Here is a 23,519-nt window from a genome sequence, read left to right on the forward strand (position 1 = left end):
AAAACAAGAAGGCCCAATCGGCGGGTGGTTTCAGTGGTAATAATTATAAGGGAGGGCAGAGTAAAGGGTATTCTGCACCTGCTCAGTCTGGAGCTTATTCCCATACTAGTGTGCCTTCTGGTAGGCAAGCCCAGAAAAATAATAATATTAGTAAGTTTTCGCAAGGAAGTAGTCGTCCGCCAGGGTGGGAAGAGCGTATTTGTCATCATTGTGGGATTAGAGGCCACATCAAGAGGGAATGCAGAAAGTGGCTACGTGAGGTGGCTGCTATGAATAACCAAAAGAATGTTCCGCCTGTTTCTGCATTTTCTAGAAATTCTCCTGCTAGTAATGCTAAAAATTATAATCAGAATGCTCGTAACAACAGCAAAGGAAAGGAGGTTGCTAATACTTCTGGTGGAGGGACAGCTCGACTTTATGGGCTGACTCGTAGGGAGGCAGCTGAGGCTTCTGACGCTGTGGTTACAGGTATCCTTACCATTTGTTCTCATGAGGCTTACTCATTGATTGATCCGGGTTCAAATTTATCCTATGTGACTCCTTATTTTGCTCTTGATATGGGTATGAAACCCGAACCTTTGTTGGAACCCTTTGCTGTTGATACGCCTTCGGGTGTTCCTGTTATTGCTTCTAGAGTGTATAGAAATTGTGTTGTTGTGATTAAAGGTCGTGAGACTGTGTCTAACTTGTATGAACTTGAGATGGTGGATTTTAATGTAATTATGGGGATGGACTGGTTGTCTGCGTGTTATGCTAATGTGGATTGTCGCCATAAGTTAGTTCGTTTCGCCTTTCCCGATGAGCCTGTTATTATGTGGGAGGGTGAAATTGCTAAGCCAAAGGGTAGATTTATTTTCTATCTTAAGGCTCATAAGATGATTACTAAGGGGTGTATTTACCATTTGGTTGTTGTTAATGATACAAAGGCCGTAGTACCGGAATTTGCATCTGTTCCCATAGTCAGTGATTATCCCAAAGTATTTCCTGAAGATCTTCCTGGTATTCCTTCTGATAGAGTTATTGATTTTGGGATTGATGTTATCCCCGACACCCAACCTATTTCTATTCCACCTTATCGTATGGCTCCAGCGGAGCTAAGGGAATTGAATGATCAATTGAATGACTTGTCAGATAAGGGTTTCATCTGACCAAGTTCCTCACCTTGGGGTGCTCCAGTCTTGTTTGTTAGGAAGAAGGATGGTTCCCTGAGAATGTGTGTTGACTACCGTCAGCTTAATAAAGTGACCATTAAGAATAAGTATCCCTTAACTAGGATAGATGATTTGTTCGACCAACTTCAGGGTGCTAAGTTCTTTTCGAATATTGACCTGATGTCTGGATATCATCAATTGAAGATAAAGGAGGAGGATATCCCGAAAACTGCTTCCCGTACTCGTTATGGGCACTTTGAGTTTTTAGTCATGTCATTTGGCTTGACTAATGCGCCTGCTGCATTCATGGATTTGATGAACCGAGTTTTAAAGTCGTATCTAGACCGATTCATTATTGTGTTTATTGATGACATTTTGGTGTACTCTAAGAATCGTGAGGATCATGCTAATCATTTGAGGATAACTTTGACAACACTTGAGGAGAACGAGCTTTATGCAAAATTCTCTAAGTGTGAGTTCTGGCTTGATTCTGTGGCTTTCTTAGGCCATGTGGTGACTGGTGACGGCATTAAAGTAGATCCTCAGAAAATTGCAGCGGTGAAGGATTGGCCTAGACCCACTAGTGCGACTGAAATTAGTAGTTTCTTGGGTTTGGCAAATTATTACCGAAAGTTTGTGGAAGGTTTTTCATCAATAGCCTCTCCATTGACTAAATTCACACAGAAGACTGCTAATTTTCAGTGGTCTGCATGTTGTTTAAGGTATTGAAAAGTTGAAACACTTGGATTATGGAAGAAGATGGAAAAGGGGTTACAAAATATGATATTTGTGGCAATTGTGAGTAGTAGATTAATATGAATCATGAATATTGATATGTTGTGATTATAATTACGTTATGAATGATGTTGTCACGACCCGACTAGGGGGGCCGCGACGAGCACCCGGTGCTAGCCCACCCGGGCACCCTCTTAGCGTACTCTTATGCTTACATCTAGGTGAGCCACATAATTAGACATTCATTTCCCTTCATTCGTTAAACTAGTCCCTTTGGACGACATTACCATAATATTATAATTGGCATTTATGCCACATCAACGTACATGGGCCAACGTGGCCGACGAAATGATATACAAAACATGGGCCAACAAGGCCAGACATATCCAAATATACGTACACGTGACTACGAGCCTCTAAGAGAGTATGACATACCACATGAGCGGGACAGGACCCCGCTATGCCCATAACTATATACACAAAAGAATAATACCCAAAAGATACGGCTCCGAAGGAATTGGAGCTCTCTATGCAATCTCAGAATAGGCAGCTACTGATCAAGTCTGTCTCCTTGTGCACCTGCGGGCATGACGCAGCATCCACAAACAAAAGGACGTCAGTACGAAGAATGTACTGAGTATGTAAAGCATGATCAACATCAATATGAAAGCATAATGAACAACATATGAACCATCATAGGAGGGGAGGCAACAATATCGTCGTCATAGCACTTACCTGCTCTTCATAGAAACTTACCCTTTCTCATAATAGTACTCGTACCATACTTGTGCTCTTATTCTTATTCATGCCCTTATTTGTATCCATGTACATAGTCTTATCACATTCATATTCATATTACATGCATAGTCATTTTGTACATGTAGCATTTACATAGCATACCCGACCTCATAGAATCGGTGTTCCATACATACTTGGCCAACCAAGGCTCAAGGTTACTCATACCTGGCCCTACCAAGGCTTCAGGGTTATCCGTACCATCTGCAGAGGTGTGCGCGCGTTTCGTAATCATATACATACTTTATACATAATCATATACATATATTCTACCCGGAGTTATAAGCTCGGGGTTTTCATTATAGCCCTTCATAGGCACATATATGCATACTAGCCCGTAGGCACCTTTAACATCATTGTTATCATTATTATCGTTACTATCTTCATCGTTACTATCATCATCATTATCACTACGTCTATATCATAGGCTTACTCATCATATGAGGTGCGTGGTACAATCGTAGTTCATATCAAGGATCGCGAGCTTATGAGCTCAGAATATCAATCATTGGAGACAACATACTCATATAGAGGATTTAAGAATTTGGCCAAGAAACCATGCCTTATGAAAGAAGGGTTAGTCTTACATACCTTTTCGTCGAACTATTCTACACTTGCACGTTTCCTCCCAATGCTAGTGTGTATACCTTCATTAATATCATAACAATGGCCATTAGTCATTCACCTCATCCACATTATCTAGATTTCTCAACTTGCTTCTAATGCTCCCATATTTATGGTCATAACATTCAACTTCGTCCTTTCGTCTAAAGTGTCGATTTCATGATCTTAGTACCATTTATAATATATTCATATCACAACACAACAACATTTATGATTCAATTCAAACTATTCCTCAAAATGTCACTATTCATCATTCATGACCTAGTTGACCATATTTTCTACAATCCATGCATTTTAATTCTCCAATACCTTAAAAATCATGTAAAAATCATTAATCTTACCTTAAAAGTTGTAGGAACAAGCTTGGGTTGATAATACTCCTCTTTGAGCAAAACCCTAGTTTTTCTCCATTTGGATTTCTTGACTTGGATGATCCTTGATGATTCCCTTATCCTTGATTCACTTGTCTTGATGTTATTGATGGCTTACAATCCTTGAAAACTCATATAATAAATGTAGAGAGAAGTTTTAGAGAGAAGTGGTGTAATGTGGAAATGAAATAAATCAAGTGTTGGTCCCTTTATTTAATGACTTGTAAAAATCTGTGCTGAGTGAACAGTGGTCGTCCATCATGGTTTACGACCCGTATTGCAGTTTACGGACCATCCCTCGCGTTCGTGTTTAACCATTTCCAGAACTAGAAGCTTTGGCTGCATGTATGGTGATTTACGACCATGGTTTACGGGCCGTAAATCACTTTACGGTCCGTCCTCCAGGTCGTATTTTACCATTTCTCGGCTGGCAGAAAGTTGAACCTTTTGCATGGAATTTTACGACTACCAGTTTACGGACCGTATACCAATTTACGGTCCGTATTCTGCACTTTACGACCACTGGGCAGATTTCAAATCTGCAACTTCCCATATTTCTTAGACTTCTCATTTTACTCACCCACGTCCATGCACATGCATCACTCACCTTATATCTCATCTTAACTTAGCCAACCTTCTCGTCTCACATCGGATACCTTCGAAACCTCGCCTAAGTTCATCAAACGTCATTTCTTGCTCATGGACATCATACACTCATAGTCATCACTAGTTCATTCACTTGCGTACCAACGGAATATTTTCCGAGGTGTAACAAATGTTAAGAGCATGAGAGAAACATTAGATGAGAATGAATGTAATGTTGTATTATGATCATGATTATGGATGACCTTGAGAGGAAATTGTGGGGATTGGATAATAATGAATTTGACAAAAGTTATTGATGATGATATTATGAAAGTTATTATTGACGTTTGGGAGTTGATATATGATATGGAGAAAGTAGAAGAAACAAAGGAGATGCTGCTCAATTTTCTCTAGCTTTAGTTCAAACACGCTTATGTTATCGATTATCTAAAATGAGTATGAACTCTCTTGAAGGTAGAAACGTGAATATTGGAGAGGAACGTTCATGAAATAGAGTAGCTAAATGAAAAGGTATGTAAGGCTAGTCTCTTCTTTCTAAGGCATGATTCTTCTGACATGATATTCCCTATTTCTTCATGACTTTCCTACATCCCGAAAATTATGAGTCAATCTTAGTAAAGAGCTTCATATGAGATAAGATAAGAGATATATTATGAGCATGATAAGGATGATGATGAGTCTAAGTATAAAGAGTCTAAGGCCCATGATATTATGTTTCTACCAAGCTAATGATTCTTATTATGATCCATTGATGTTGTTCATTGTATACACTCACCTTATATGCTAATTCCTTCAAGGTGAGGCATAATACTTATGCATGCTCCATAACGGAAATAGGGGTTCACGACCTTATGTCACCTCGATAGCTGTACCGTTTGTCTTGAGTCTTATGCATGATTCATGATAAGTATGTAATGATGATATTACACCGTGCCTACATGGCCGGGCAGACACCGCTAAGGCAGGCAGCGTATACACCATGTCTAGATGGCATGGGCAGACACCACTAGTGGGTAGCATAAGATGGTACCCCGGCGACGGGAGTCCTGGACACGGGCTAATAATTATCACACCGTACCTATATGGTCGGGCAGCTTATAAATATATGCATACATGATATGATAATGATTATGAAGTAAGCTAGCAAGCATTATTTCTTTTATAATTGATAGTCAGTTACAGGTTGCTTCTCATTTGATGCTTCTTTATTTCATTGGCGTATTGTTATTGTTGATGCCTTACATACTCAGTACAATGTTCATACTGACATTCGTTTTCTTTGAACGCTGTGTTTATACCCACAAGTAGACAGGGAGACGGTGCAGATCCATAGGAGCTATTAGCAGATTTATAGGACCACTCCATTATTCCGGAGGTGCTATTTGATTTATTATTTTGTGTACATATTTGGGCACGGCGGGGTCATGTCCCGTCCATATGTCTAGTACTCTAGTAGAGGCTCGTAGATACGTATGTGTGGGTAGTATGGTCTCATGATGTCCTTATTGTATATATGTATATATATTTTTGATAGCCGAAGGGCTTATGTATATAAATGCGTATGTGTTTCAAATTGTAAATGGTTTTCCTTACAACTTGAAGTGTGGAGCAATAGATAAAATGTAGAATAAGCATGATAACTAGCAGCATGAGTGGTGCTCGGTAGTCAGCTCCGGGTACCCGTCATGGCCCCCTAGTCTGGTCGTGACAGGCCGGGTGAGGCCTCTTTCACCCCGGTGTTCTCAGTATGGTAGGCCACACTCTCGACAGTTTCGTTTAGGTTCAGGTGCATGTTACGCCTGCGGTTGGGTTGGTTATATGATGCGCGATTGTCCATTGAGGAATGGCAGAGATAAGGCTCAGCACACAGGATCATCGGTCGATTCTTCATCGTCAGTAAACCCGGTGGGGCAAGGTTCGCAGGTGCCAACAGGTCGTAGTAGAGGTAGGGGAGGAGCATCCTGTTCAAGAGGTCCTCAAAACCGTATCTATGCACTAGTTGGACGACAGGTTTTTGAAACCTCCCCCGATGTTGTCACAGGTAAATTTTTAGTATTCTCTCATAATGTATATATGCGTTGATTGGTACGAGTTCTACATTGCTATGTGTTATCCCTTATATTGCTTGTTGGTTTGGGGCAAAACTCGAGTCGACTAAACCTTTCAAAGTGTTTCATTAATGAGACATTAGTATGATTAGACGGGAGTGGTAACTTCTTCTTGAAGTAAGAAGTGGAAGGGATAAGTATATAATTATGCATGACCCTTGAGTATAAATAAGCTAATAATTTAGAAGTACAACGGGGTAGAAGAGGTAAGAGAACAATGTGTGTGCTAAAAGGGCTAGATATCGATAAGGGCCTTTTATCATATAACGTATATGGGCAAGGATGTTGTATGGAGGTACGAGTATAAGGATATATGGATTTAAGACAAGGTTAGGGCTAAGGTACAAAAAGATTCTTTTTCAGAAATCCTCTTGTCACAAGATTATTGAGTTAGTAATATAAGGTTGAATACCTAATGAAGGGTGTGAGTGATGCTGTGAAGAAATTGGTTATGTAGTGGTAGGCGAATGAGTTGGAAGTCGTGAATTGATATAAGATGTACCCTTTGTTAAGAAGATGAATTTATAGTTTAAAAGAAGTTTGTCTAAAGACCGAGTGGTTATGTGGCAAAGAGAAGGAGGAAAATTAACAATCAGGGTAGATTTTGATAATAAAAATTGGCGGTAGATACCATCACGGAGAGGAAATGGGGAAAGCGGATAATAGGAGAAAGGATATCTTGGAAGAATAGTAACTATGAAGATCCTTTTGATGAAATCTTAGGCCCATCCAGGATCAGTACGTCTATGAGGATATGTGACTCGTTACGAATAAGTGCAACCGATAGATAAATTTAGATGGCGAATAGTTACGACTATGATTAGTTACGGATTCGCTGAGAGTGTGTACTTGCAAGGAAAAAGAGAACTAATGCGATGTTAAATATAGAATAATGGGTTAACACCCTTGGGGGAGGGGGGGGGGGAGATGAGACAAATAAGTATGGGACTAGAAGTAGGCCTTGTTAAAAAAATGGAAATATGGCAATAATGGAATTGGAAACCACCTCAAAAGGATACTACATTAGCGGGATGATAAGGTGAAATGACGATTTGATGATAACCATAACCAGTCAGTCATGTGCATGACCAAGTAAAGATTGAAAGGGAGTACACTAAGGAAGAAGAAATTACTCAGAAATTCAAGATAAGAGTGTAATAGGAAGTTCAGAAAAGAAGAGGCAGAGAAGGATTGAGTATGATGGTGTTCGAAATAGATAGTAGACTAAGATAAAAGTTAAGTGAAATAGCCACTGAGAACCAGAGGATGGTTAATAGGCTAACGAGTTTGGGCAAGAAACAACACATCAATAACAGGGGATAAGAGTCTTGATAAGGAGTACATGAATTTGATTACAAAGAAAACTAGGATGAATAAATGAGGGATATGTAAAAATATGAACAAGTTATGATATTGAAGGGAAGATAAGAAGGGGACAAAGATTGATAAGATATTGGAATAACTATGACGTCTGACTATGGCACAACCACCTAATTAAGGGAGACTATATGTCACGACCCGTCTAGGGGCCATGACGGGTACCCGGGCTAACCACTGAGCACCACTCATTCTATTGCTTATCATACTCATTAAGCATACATTCATTAATATAATACTCAAATCATAGGAAAACCAATTTTCATTTGAAAATATAATTACTTTTATATACATAAGCCTTTCGGCTATCAAAATAATAATATAGATACAATAATAACATCGTGAGACCATATTACCCACACATACGTATCCATGAGCCTCTACTGGAGTACTAGACATGGGGATGGGCAAGGACCCCGTCGTGCCCAAAATACATATACATATGTATACACAAAAGAATAGACCAAATAGCACCTCCGGAATAATGGAGTGCTCCTGTAAATCTGCTGGTAGCTCCTATGGATCTGCATCGTCTCCTTGTCTACCTGTGGGCATGAACACAGCGTCCAAGAAGAAATGACGTCAGTACGAATATTGTACTGAGTATGTAAGGCATGAATGAAATGAACATAATAGAGAAATCATGGGATATAAGATGAAGGTATAACCTGCGTAACTTTTAAGGGTGGATACCTTTCATGCCTATATCATATAGAATCATAGTACATGGATCATCATAGCGCATACATCATCGTATCATATATATATATATATATATATATATATATATATATATATATATATATATATATATATATATATGTGTGTGTGTGTGTGTGTGTGTGTGTGTGTGTGTGTGTGTGTGTGTCGTGATACCGTATCTGCTCATACACATTAAACATTATCTGTATTCGGCCACGTAGTGGCTCGACAATATCCGTATTCGGCCACATAGTGGCTCGACAATATCACATACCTGTCTTCCGTACCCGGCCATAACAAGGCTCGGTATATCTCATCATCATCATTGCCATTACATATATCTCATAAGTTTATCATAACTTTTCATAGAGCATGCATTTGAATTTAAAGACAGTCTATGAAAATCATATCATATTTGAACATCGTATAAATATCGTATGATAGACTTTATAATCTCTAGACTTAGGCTCATCATTACCATCATCGCATCTCTAGCATATCTCTTACCTTTATCTCATATGTAATCCTCTATGAACATATACTCGTAATTTTTCGGAACATTGGTCATAGGACATACATTAGAGCTTACAAACAATCTATAACCATATCGGGGTGACATAAGGTCGAGAACTCCAGATAACATTATGGAGTGATCATATACATCATATCTCACCTTGAAGGAACTACATTTTAAGGTGAGAGTACACCATGAACAACATCAAGGGATCATAAATAGGATCATTAACTTCATAGACATCATTTCTTGTTTTAGAATCTCTAGGCTTAATACTTATCATCATTATTATCGTCTTCATGACATATTCCTCATCTTTATCTCATAAGAAGATCTTTATTAATGTTGACTCATAATTCCCGGAATGTAAGAAAGTTATGGAGAGGTAGGGAAATATTATCATAGGAATCATATGAGGATCATCATCTTCGTAGGAATGTCATTCGTGAGCTTTAGGACTTCTAGACTTAGATTCATCATCAATTTTGTCATGCTCATAACGTGTCTCTTTTCTTTATCTTGTATGAAGCTCTTTATAACCATAGACTCATAATTTTTGATATGTAGGAAAATCATGGAAAGATAGAAGGATTCATGCTATAGGAGTCATTCCTTAGAAAGATGGGACTAGCCTTACATATCTTTTCCTTTAGCTATTCTACCGCTTGATCGTTCTCCTTCAATGCTCACGTCTTTACCTTCAAGGGAGTTCGTATTAACATTAGTTAGACGATTATAAGAACGTGCTTACTAAAGCTAGAAAAAATTGGTCGGCATTTCCTTTGTTTCTACTACTTTCTCCATATCTTATATCAAATCCCAAACATCCATAACAACATTCACAATATTATAGGCAACAATCATCATTCATCTACATTATCCCCATTTCACAACTTCACTTCAATTCCTCCATAATCATGGTCATGGTTCACTATTGCGTGTTCTCACATATAATGGTTACCCCATGTTCTAAATTTCATTTATAGCTTACTTCTAATCACCACATCTCAATATTCGTGATACACTCCAAACTACTACTCGAAATGTCACTATTCACACATTCATGACTCATTTTCTATCTCCTTCTACAATCCAAGTGTTTCAACTTTTCAATACCTTAAATAACATGTAAATACCATAAAACGCACCTTAGATAGTGTAGAAATAAGCCTTGAGTTGAAATACTTCTCTTGCACCAAAACCCTAGTTCACTTCCATTGATATTCCTTGACTTGGATGAGCTTTAATGTGTTTCTTACACTTAATTTTGGGGGTTTTATGAAGTGGATCTTTAGTTTCACTTGGATTCTTGTATATGAAGTGTTTGGAAGGTTCTAGAGAACTCTTGAGTCGTGGAGGAGAAATGGGAATGAAAATAATGAACTTGGGTCTTTTATTTAAAGACTTAAAATCTGTCCCGACATAATTATACGGACACTTATACAGTCCGTATAAATTTATATGGTCCGTATAAGTGAACGTGAAATTGCTTCAGTATACATCCTTGATTCTGGCAAAGGGGTGAATGCTCTCATGTTTTTCTTTTAGGGCGCCTCATAGTTTGTCGGAGGAGGCTGGTTTTGGAAAGTCTGGTTTTGTGGAGCTTGGTTATTGGGTGCTGACATTCGATAGTTTGGTCGTGGAGCTCGGTTGCTTAGTGCTGGTATTTGATAATTTTGTTATGTAGCTTGGTACCCGAGTTGTGCGTAGCACACAGACATCGGGCTATATTGGGGCGAAGTGGTTATATAGTTGGTTGGTGGAGGTGATTGGTAGTTATTCGGATTTTTGTAGGCCATATCTTTTCCTCAGCTTTTCGGGCTAGTAGTTCTAGAAACATAGGCTATATCTTCTCTTCTCTTTTTGCCACCTGCGGCGCCAGACGCACCTACTCTTTTTAGTACACTAATAATTCTGCCGGTCTTGAGGCCATATTCAATATCTTCCCCAACGGCGACTAAATTTGCAAAGGAACTCCCTTTCATAGTTATCATTTTGTCAAAGCAATCAGCTTGTTGGTACCGTATGAATGTGCTACCAGCTCTGCTTCAGTCATAGGTAGTTACACACGCGCTGCTTTGTCTCTCCAGCTACTAGCATATTCTCGGTAGGTTTCAGTCGATTTCTGACGAATTTTATCCAATGAGAAGTGATAACGCACATTTTCCACATTGAAGCGAAATCTTTCCATGAACGAACTTGCCATTTCTTCCCATGTTTTCCATCGACTAATGTCTTGAGAGATAAACCATTCCATAGCTATTCCTGATAGACTTCGACTAAACAACCTTATGAGTAAAGCTTCATTTCCGCCATTTCCAACCAATTGGTCGCAGTAAGCCCTCAAGTGAGCTCTGGGATTGCCCGACCCATTAAAGTGATCAAATTTGGGAATTTTGAAGTCTTCAGGCAGACCCAGGTCTGGATGTATGCACAATTCAGAGTAGCTCAACCCCTCTTTCTTTTTAGGGCCATGTTCTAGTTCAACAATTTTCTTTCCCATCTCTTTCTTGATTTTATCTATTCTTGCTTCAAAGAACATTTCCATGTTCTCTAATTCTGGAGAAGAGTCAATATGGGTGACAAGGTCTTGAAAAGTGACATTTGGTTGTACGAGATGGATCACAGGAACTCCTATTGCCCGAGGGGCTTGATGAGCATTTGTGTTTGTAGCGTGAGCAGGTGTTTGAAAAGCTAGGGTTTGGTGGGAGGAATTCCCCACATAGTGGTATTTCAGCGTAGTGGAGTTTTGGAGTTTGAAAAGTAACCCCAGTCTAGGTTTGCGGGAAATGGTCAGGAATTGGTAAATCCAGATTTAGAAAAGTGGGTGGAGGTCTCCTAGCCTCAGCATTAGTAGTGTTTTCTTTTTGGCTCTCAGGCGGTATGCTTCCTCTCTAGCTTCAGCTAATTGCCTCATCAGCAGGCTAACAGCCTCTTCCAAAGGCATTCCAGCTATGCCAGTTGTTGGGGTACCTTCGACTAAAGCAGTTCTATTCGGTGGTGGAGTTTTTGGCATGTTTTCTTCTTGAGGGTTTAAGGACGCTACAGTAGCATTTTATCGAGTGACTGGTGCCAGAAAATCGACCCCTGTCTATAAGAGAAAACAACTTAAAATCTCCCTAGTTAGCGTTAGATTTAAGCAAGATACCACATTGTTTGCATTTTATAGCATATAGAGTCATATATTTTATTTCAACTCTTGATTGTTTCTCATTCCAAAGGCATTTTGGTCTTTTGTATTTTGGGAATATTGACTCTTTGGTAAGTGGTTTGTTTGGTTGATTTGCTTATACCCCATCCTGTACTAAGGGGGGATTTAGATTTTAGTTATAAAAGGACTGAGTCTTAAATAGACTGCCTACATATCCCAACAAAGGGAAATCAGGTCCATCCGTCGTTCAGCCATACACAAAAAAGGTTTTTTCCTATGCTACCTGAGGCTTAGTTTTTCTACCCTGACCAGACCTTAAGTAGGCTTCCCACGTATCTCCGATGGGACATCAGGTCGGCGTGGTTCCGTTTACATAAAAAGGGAAAGGGATACTCTATCTTATTGAAAGCAGTAAAGGGATACTTATGTTTTAATACCCAACCATACTAAGTAGGCCTTCATTGTCTTCTTCATCTTTATCTTCTATCCTTGTCTTCCCGCTACAATCCAAACATGGCCTTCGTTCACGAGGCATTGCAGTTCAAGCCATTCATTTCTCAATGTCGTAGCTAGGGCGGCCGTGGTGATACACACAAACCCTTTCTTTTGAAGAACCGAGCCACCCTGATAGGTTTGTAACACTGCTCTTATCTTCTTCACGCTATATAGTAGGGAGTGGATCCTGGCGTATGACTCTTCGAATTTGGAAAATTCGTTTCTCTAGAACCTAACCTTTGATATCCTTTCTGGATGATTTCTTCCTTGGTTATAAGTCAGGAGAGAGTGGGGCCCCCACAGTTGGCCAATTCTCTCTTGGTCAATCCATTAGATAAGCTTCCTTTCCAATTCTCCACACTCATTGACGGTATGTCCTGACTGACTTCGGTGGTAGAGGCATTTCCTATAAATCATAGAAGGAGCGCATGGTGGCAACAGATTTGGGCTTTGTGCGTACACTCCAAAGCTCCCCAAAGTCTCCAAGAGTTCTTGTTTAGACAACTCTATTGGCATGTCCTAATTGTACGATCTTGTGCCCTTAAGAACAATTATGCATGAAACTTGAGGTTCTTCGAGCCGAGATTCGCGCGGGTCTCCATAGGCTTTCAAATTGGGGATAAGTAGTTCATCGTCTCCATATGGTATGGGGTCAAGCCCTTCTTGTTGATTGAGTGGGACATAACTCCCAAGTGGTGCTTCAGGTGTCTTTCTCTGCTTCACCCGATTGGCGGGGTGTTGCTTTGTTAGTTCCTCAACATAAGCCAGGAGGGTTTCTGCTTCTTTCATTGGCCGTCTTAGTGGTTTGTACAACCTTCTTCATTCTAGCAGTGGCTAGGGCCATTCTATCATCCCATTGTCGATTTTTCTCACTCGTCGCTTCCATGTCCTCATCGTCACTGACTAGGTTGGCGTAAGGAGAAGTCACACTCATGCTGTCTGGAGTCTCCATTTCCTATTAGCAAATCAACCTTTTTAAAAGTGGAGCTAACTTTGTTTTAGGGGTTATTTTCTTTGGTTTTTCTTTTGGGTAGTGTCTGGAATGTGGACTAATTAAGAGTTTCGACAAAATATATGACTTTCACACAAAGCAGTTATATCAAGTAAGCATTTAGACAATATATAATTCGCTTTCCTATACCTCGTTGCTCCAAGGCTACTAGCGTGTGAAGCAGGATTGTACCATATATAAAACAAATATACTGTTCCCAGAAAAATAAAAATCCAGTGCTTTTCCTTAATAGTGTTTTCCCAAGTGGGATTACAAGGCTTTTTAAAATAAATACAATAATCAGAAAAATCCACTCCACGGACAGAAATCTACTCTCTATCATCTCGCACCTTCTTGGCCCTTTGAAGGGCGGTCTGAATGGCTAGATGGGCTGGCATCAATGCTGTCCCAATCCATTGACCCCTCTGATCATTAGTCAACGACGTCCCCATATCCATGGATTTCTTAATAAAAGTCTCAAGGCATTCCAAGCTCTTCAATGAAGCAACTGCATTATCCGTCAAACTCTTAATTATCTATTGATCATATTCAGTTCTTGCTTGATGATCCATTTCTCTTCCTTCCATTTGTGGTTTCATTCTTCTAAACTGGATTGCATTCGCAGCTTCCTTATCCTTGGGAAATCTATGCAGATACAGCCCTGGAGTAGCGGTACCAGCTAGTTCGGCCTTAAGCCACTCATAGTAGTTTTCATCGTGACTTGGATTGTTTGGATCCTCATCCAACTTATCTTCGCTTATCACATTCTTCCAATCTTCTTGAGCATCTTTTATACCTTTGATTCGACCTTCTTCATAATATCATACAAACTCTCCCATATTACCCAGATTTGGAATAAACTGTCTCATGCCAAACAGTCTAAGTACTCTTAATGGTGCCTAGGGTCTGATTCCCCTAATGCCCTTAAGTGGTAGTTATGGACTCCTACGGCTCTTAACACAAACAGTCTTGGAATGAAAATCTGGTACCCTCCACTTGATATGTTCTTCTCTTAGTCTGGAAAAGATGTGAGCTCATCCACTTTTATCTTGAACCCCACAGGGCATAGCAATGACTCTCAAGTCATCCTCTCTGAGGGACGGATCTCGGCGGGTAGGTAAACCGTCCCTATCCAAATGCTTAAGTATCCACCATTGAAGTAAGATGTTTCAACCCTGGAAATAATAATAATTGTTGTGGCATTCTCCCAAAGCTCGGTATATATCTGATAAGATAATAGGGATGATGTCAAAATATTTGGTAAGTCCATTTGTTGTAACTCCCCTAAGGATAGCATGGGCAACAAAGGCAACTCTGGTATCAATAGCTAGGGAGGCATTTAGTGGAAATACCATGGTTCCCAGTAAACAGGTAATAAAAGCTAATGTTTGGTTAGCTTCCCAGGACTGGAGTGAGGAAAACTCAAGGATGTGGTTTTCGTACCCCTGATTGGATGAATACCTCCTATATAGCTCTCTGAAGGCTATAGTGGGTCCTTGTGCCCAATCGGCTTTGTTGACAGAAAACATGTCCTTGATCTCTTTTGGGGTATATTTGTGAGGGATAAGGATATTTTGAGCCAATTTCTTTTTTGATTTGTTAGCGCTTCCTACGCTGTCCAAGACATCTGTAATCTCTTCTAAGATGGGAGTAATCTCTATCTCTCCAAATCTGAACACCATTTTGCCGTTGTCCTAATAACCAGTAATAATTTCTAGTAGACCCGGATCCCTATTCATATCTATCAACGATGGTAGGTGCCATATACAACCCTTTATCTCTTTCTTCTGATCATTAGTCAAACCTTTCCACCATATCACTAAACCTGGTGGTGGACCCATAACTATATCAAACTGCACATCAGGAGACATCGGCAAGACAGAATACTGTTAGCTCCCCGCCTCTATGAACAATAATTTATTTCACACATGGCACAATAATGCTTCCAAATAGCAAATAACGGGTTGCAGTGTTTTCAGGCTTTTACACCATTTTAACACAGTAAGGTGTCTTTCCTGTCCGATTCAGGTAGGTCTGAGATACCCAAACCGGTCTATGGTCAGCATGCGCTATATCAGTGTGGATTTGATTCCGCTCTACGCTAATTATTCTAGACTGTTTTTTCAAGAGAGTGACACAGGTTACCCAAGCGGACAAGCTGGGGGTGGGCTCTCAAAAGCTGTGGGATGATCGCATGCCCACTCAAACTTAGAGACCTCCAAAGAATATGACAAAAGGTTTTTTAGTGAAGGATAAGCGCAGCTCATCCCGCGTCGTCATCCTTAAATAAAATGTAAAATAAATGCCAGGAGTGGCAGAGTATGCATGCATGAATTACAGTTATATTTTGCGGAAATTTAAACACACAAACAATTTATATCACTTAAACAATTTATATCATACAAACACATAAATTATTGGAACCCTTATGGTTAGAACCTTAAATTGTCCCCAGTGGAGTCGTCATCTGTAGCGGTTCTATTTTTTCCTATTCACATTTGCACTTGCCTCATTTTAAAAAAGAAAAGTGTCCCGGAGAAGTACGGTTGTCAATTGTACCGGGAAAAAGAAAAAAAATATACTTCTACATGGATGGTGCTCTAAATGGACTTATTTTAGAGTCACCACCTAATTTTTAGGAAATTAGGAAAACTAGTTCGAAAAGGGTTCATTTAAAGCAGTTAAAGTCTTAAAGAATCCTAATCTAACCAAAGTATGGGTAAGTGTTCTGATGATCCCCCGGGAAGGTGTTAGGCACCCCGGTATTAAGGATCCGTAAAATACGATTGACCTACGGGTTCTAATAATATGTCTATGTAGATATAAATTGGTTGTGATAAAAATAATTTTGTTTTATATTTCCGCCAATATAAATTAGTCTTTCATGCAAAAAATGCCTCTTTTCAAGAATCAAAAGTGGTAAAATTTTGCCCAAAATTGGGCGTTTAGGGTATCGGAATAGAACACTTAGGCTAATACCCGAAGGCTCTTAGCCTAAGCAGGACTCTACGTAAGTCCACCCAAAAAATAGTTTTGAAAAAATAAACGTTTCGAAGTATAAGAAAATAGTTTTAAGTAAATAATTTGGATATACTATTATAGTCCATATAATATTCTACATACATATATGTAGTCCATTTTTTATTTCTATGTTGTTCTAAGTTTTAGTCAATTTTTATTGTTTTAGCCCAAGCCTAAATAATCATATTAGTCTCACAAGTTTTGTCCAAATCAACCCACACGTCTAAGTCGATAGTCTTTTGTAAATGTTCAAATCAGTGCCAAACTTCCTAAAGTTAGCAGTTTTAGTCCTTTAGTCAAATCAGTCCCAAATTGTGTTAATGCTCCAAATTTAGTCTTATCTGTTGTGGCAAATTCATTTTTTGCGACTTTAAAACATGACAATCTCATAAGGGTTCCAATTGGCACAATAATTAGGCAAATAATCAATTTAAAGTACACAATTTAAATGAGGTAGAGAATTTGGGCTGACCAAGCCCAAAGAGAAAACATTCATGCAATCAGTCTCGTCTTAATTCCAATGTATGCTCCATTTTTGCTCCAATGTTGGGTTGACTCGATCTAGATACGTTAGTGGGCCACCTGTTGGGGCCCACCAACAGGTTTTGGATGAACATAGAGGTAAAAGACATACATGACATTAGTATATGCTCACAAATTGAATTAAGTACAAGATTAAAACTATAATAGTAATTATTACAATGCCCAAAAAATGAATTACATCAATTCTGGGCCAAACCCATATAATAACAACTCAAAACAGTCCCAAAAACCACAAAATAAAAGCCCAAAGCAATGGTAGCAGCTCGGATACGCAAGTCACAAATAATGGGCCCAAGCAGTAGGCCCAAACTCACTCTCTTTTAAATTCTCTTTAAGTGTCAAAATTGTGATACACGCAATATATTACTAATATACTACTCAGTTTTCTTCCTAATTTACTAAGTGTCAAGACTCTAATATACAGGATATACTACCCAATGTATCATTTATATATGAAGAGAAAACCCCTTTAAAGGGCATACCCTCCATATACACTTGATATACACTACATATTCAGTTTAACCTTAACTCTAAACACCACATTCAAGTCATGCACAAACCACAAATTCCCTAGAAATCTACACAATTGCAGACATCAAGTTCTAGCTACTGCCCAAAGTTTGAACAATCAAACACAAAAGCAAAATACCACTGAGTGGTCCATCAGACATAAGGGAAGGAAATACCTAGCTTTAGGCAATGCAAAGATAACTCAAGGCGAGGCACAACAAGTATTTAAGACTCAGAAGATAACCATGGCATAACTAGGAAGAACATGAAGGTTTAACATGTATAAAAGGTCCAACGGAACTTCACTATGGCATAAAGAATGGCTAAGATAGGATCAACAAATTTCTAGGAGGGTGAAACCATCATAAGTGCAAACATAGTTCAACTGTAGGCATGGCAAGTCTCAAATAACAAGAGACTTTCATGAGAGCAATTACAGATTCATTTAATCCTAACTGTGGCCAAAATGGGTTCATAACACTGTCCTGTGCTCGAAATACTATACTAAAATTATTATGGGCACCAACCAGCAGACAGAGGTAGGAACTCATGTACATGGGCTATAGAAATTCACAAATCAGCCATAGGTGCAAGTGTGTAGGTATCATATTTATTCTAGTAATAGCAGTTTTGATCTTAGTTTTAGCATGACATTGAGTATCAAAATTCAGAACCACACATAGCATAATCAAGGAAGTCATGGCACACTTTTAGGAGGCTAGACAAGTAGTGTTGATAGTAGAAAGGCAAGGAAGTAAAGCAGTTCAAGGTTGAAGCAAGTGAGACAGAAAACAGGCCAGGGACCATACTTATGGTCCTAATTTCTGAACTTTCTAGGAGGAAATTAAATCATACTCAAATTAAGGGAGATAGAGTGATTTTGTGGTGCTTTATCTAAATTCTAAGTAGTAGATTAGGTCATGGTACTCCTAAACAACAAGCGCAGACAAGGTAACGTCATAAAAACCAAGAATTGATCAAGTAAATGGGGCAAAGAAACAAAAAGACAACCACACAAACTGATTTTAACCCTTTCCTGCAGTTTTTGCTTAGTTTTAAACCTCCTATGCTCATTATTCTATATTGAAATACTAGGCACAACAATTCCCAGAAACCCACATTCAAGAACCAACTCAAAAAGCATAATTTTATAAGAAGGAATAAACTGTAGCAAATTCTAGGTAACTAACAGATAATAGGGGAAAACAAGACAGTCAGTAATCTCAAGAACTAGTTTAGACTTTTATACTTGGTTTTAAAAGAAATCTAACCTCCAACCCCCCTACACTTCAACCTTTCCTAGATGAGCCAACAGAGTAGGTATTGACAAGCACACATAATTTTCAAAATGGCACTGACACTCTTTCTAGGATTAGGGATCAACCACAAACCTTATATCTTTCACATTTCTATTAACCTTCTATCTAGGCAGTCCCAAATATATCCAACAAGCTACAAGAAAAATCCCCTTTATCTTCACATAAATTAGCAAGGTTCAGAAATGGCAAAGCAAGGTAAGCAAGCAAGCAAAAAGCAAGCAATCGGTTCTGGCCTCAATCAAATCAAGCAAATGCCACATAATTTTTAAGAATTACATCTTTTAACCACATCTTATACTAACTACATAGCAGTGAGTTAACTGGTTTTACTTATATCATAACAAGGTACTACAAAATCAAGTAGCAAGTTCAAGGTCATGGCTTCTGAATTTCTAATCTTAGCCTGTTTTAAGTCAATGAGGTCTTAACTATTTACCAAAGTCATTTTATGTCACAACCCAAACCGATGAGCCACGACGAGCACCCGACCACTACTAATCGAGCACCCCTAAACTCACTCCCACTCTGTACTAAAAAACTTGGTGGCCCACTTTGACTGATATTCCATTGGTACCTGTCACGGTAGCATTTATACGATAGATCTTATCTCAGAATTCCACGAAACATGCATATAGATATGTATATGTAAGCATACTAGCTGAGGATGACAACGCAGACCAACTTAGTCATCGTATATACTATTCACAAAATTAAGGGACAATTGAAAGCACATGACGACCCCCACTATAGATACACTGTCTACAGACCTCTATGGAATATAGACTAGTAAAAGGACAGGACAAGGATCTGCCATACCCATATATGTACATGTCAAAAGGCCTACCAAAGGGTTATTGCTTCGGTCCAAATGGAGCTTGCTGGTTGGAACTGGAAAGAGGTCCTACTGTTCTGGCTCACTCGGCTGGCTATCTGAACCTGCGGACATGAACGCAGCGTCCACAAGAAAGGACGTCAGTACGAACAGTGTACTGAGTATGTAAAGCATGAATAATATCACAGTAAGAGACATGAAATATAACATAAAGAAGAGAGATAACATGTACATCCAATTGCCTCATAAGGCGGATACCATGCATACTTAGCTTTCTTTGAAACACATTTCTCATACATGTATACATAAAATAGAATTTCTACGGAACGTGCAACCCGATCCAAAAGCAGATCATTTGCCGCGGAATGAATGGCCCGATCCATAAATATAATATATATATATATATATATATATATAGTGTCGAGGAACGAATGGCCCGATCCATTTAACCATATATCCCGCGTCCTGGCATCCCGCATCCGGGATGATATCTATCACGATCCAACCCCGTAGGCCGTGACTGGTTCCCGAACTGGGCACCCATATACCAACCTGTTACATATAACATCAAACTGAAACTATGACAATACGGAAACTTATAAAGGAACTCTAAAGTTCATAACATCATCATATATATATACTTCCAGATCAACGGTCTCCTGAGGAGTCACAACTAATCATGTCATGAAATAATACACAAGCCGAAAAGGCTGCCATCACATATCAATATCGTATGCAAGCCGACAAGGCTGCTACTAGAGACGAACATCATACCACAGCACATCGTATAGACACAGCTGAACAGAACCCATACACAACCCACACATATGTCTACAGACCTCTAAGAGTATCTACAGTAACATATGACGGGATAGGGCCCCGTCGTACCCCTGGACAAAAACATATATATATATATATATATATATATATATATATATATATATATATATATATATATATATATATATATATATATACATATCAGGAAGTCTGTACCCAAATCTAGGCTCCGGAACGACGGAGCTCTCCAAGACAGCAGAAAGGGAATCCTAAGCTGGCGGATCACCAAAGCGAGTATCTGCACCTGCGGGCATGAAACGCAGCCCACGAATTACCATTTGAAAATCAAGACAATAGTCGTATCAAATACCTTTCGATTGTCATTCGGAAACATATCAAACATACCTTGAACGTCATCATAAGTATATCACAAAGCCTTAAGGATCGTAGTCATATGTCACTATGGTATGAAACACCTTATAGAAGTCCAGTCACTAGTTATCATGGAGTTCCTAAGAATAGGAACGGATATATATCGACTATTAACCAACGTACAGAAAACTGAAGAGGGAGGCTCAATCACTTGAGAATTGCAATGTCAAGAAGTGGATAAGAATCATAAATATCACTCGAAGTCTATGAATAGAATTACCCCAAAGTTCATATCATTCATCATCTAAATCTAAGACATGCCAAAAGAAAGAAGGGCCAGCTTTACATACCTGTTAGCGGCTATTCGTAAATCCGTTAGCCTCGTCGCTCTTTTAGCCTATTTAATATAAGATTAACGTTATCGTTAGTAACTATATTTTCTAGTTCACAACTCTATAGCCCGTTTCTTATAAAACCTATATTTCCGCTTATATATTATCGTTTAGGGTTCTTTTCATTAGTTAAGGGCTTAACGAAAATCGAGCAGCATTTCCCCTATATATTCGCCTAACCCGAATTTCTAATTATCCTCCTGTCAACACAGAAATACCAACAACAACAATATACATATAAAATTCTTACAATTCAACCCACAATTTCCTGTAACATCGATTTCATGCATTTTCTTAATTCCAATTTCATCCAACCCAATTTTAATCCTTCCATTACAACACCATTAACATAATTACACCACAAGACAAGAAAATCTTACCTCAATTTTGTCCGAAGAATTTCTATTCTTAATTGCTCCAATTTCACAATTTCTTCTTCCCCGATTCAATATCCAACGTTGCTATCACCACCGAGAACTTGCAAATCATCTTGAAATTAAACCAAAGAAAAAAGGCAACCCAATTTCCTTGGCCATGGCTGGCCGTGAGCAGCAGCCATGGCCATGCTCTCTCCTTTTCTCTTTTTTTCTTTTAATTTCAAAGTTGTGAAATGAAAATAAACTAGCCAATCTGTTCATTGTCATGCTATATATTTGATGACCCTCTCATGGACACGTGCCTTATGACTCACTAATCAAATTCATGAATTATCTTTCCTTTTTTTTTTATTCGAGTAGGGCCCACTTTAGTAATTAGGCTTAATTAATTTTTATTAATCCCTAATTCTTACTTAGTAATATAATCACAATTAATTAGTCCCCAATCTCTAATAATATTTCTATGCTAAATAAAATTCATATACAATTTATGTTCTAATTAAAAAAAATTGAAAATTAAAGATTTCTATTTCGTGTCCGAAAATGATTCTGCCTTTAACTTGAGTCGATTTGCTTGCGGATAATTCTACGTATAAATATGCGGGGTATAACAATATCATAATATACCAACTGATTAGGTGGCTATGCGTATATAACGCCTCGCCCTGTTCCCCATATCCCCTATATATATATATATAAGTAGCATGCACGAGAGCCCAATAAAGGTTGTTACTTTATCGGAGTGACGTAAGGTCGGTAGCCTTCGATTATATTATGGAATAATCATCATCGCTCTATCTCACCTTGAAAGAACAATTATTATAACGTGAGATCAACAACAATGAATAAAATTGAGAAAATCAAGAACTAGCTCAACATTCTCATATTCACATTGAAATCATAAGCTTGGGACTTTTAAACATGAAATCATCATCATCATAATCGTCATAGAAATATTCTCCTCTTTGACATCATCGTTGTCATTGTAAAAACATGTCCCTCGTTGTTGTCATAAGATCTTACGGAATCATAAATCTCTGATTTGAAAAATACAGACATTTTGAAAAGCATTTATGGATTATCAGGAAAGGAGTCATGCCTTTGAATGATAAACTTCTAACTTGTGGATGTAAGGAGGTTATGAAAATATATAGGGAATTATAACATAGGAATTTCTAGAAATAGAATCATCGTCATAATAAAACATGCTTATCTTTAGCATCATAAGAACTCTATGAATCATGAATATCTAGCTTTTGAGAATAAGAAAATTCTTGGAAAACATTTATGGATTCATAGAAAGGGATCATGGGACATTTGGAAAATATCTATTGGATTCATAAGAAAGGAATCATGCCTTTAGATGTAAGGGACTAGCCTTAACATACCTTTTTGGGCACCTTAACTTTAACTACTCAACGCTTTCCTCCCAGGCTCGTAAATCTATATTCAAGAAAATTTATACTATTGTTAGACTCACCTTTATACGCTTGTCTTAATCCTTCAAATAAATCTTTCTACAATTTGCCAAAATTTCGGCAGCATCTCCTTTGTTTATATGCATAGTCCAAAATCGTAATTCAGCAACCTACAACAACAACATCAATATCAACATTAACAACATCACTTTCAACACCAACATGTGCCATAAAATAGCCCACATGTTGTTTTCCAACTTCCATCACTAACCAACTTACTATACAATTATTTAACGACTTTGTCTCCGAGAATAAATCAGTATTAACGTAAATAG

The sequence above is a fragment of the Lycium barbarum genome, chromosome 10, assembly GCF_019175385.1.
Source record: "Lycium barbarum isolate Lr01 chromosome 10, ASM1917538v2, whole genome shotgun sequence".
Classification (NCBI taxonomy): domain Eukaryota; kingdom Viridiplantae; phylum Streptophyta; class Magnoliopsida; order Solanales; family Solanaceae; genus Lycium; species Lycium barbarum.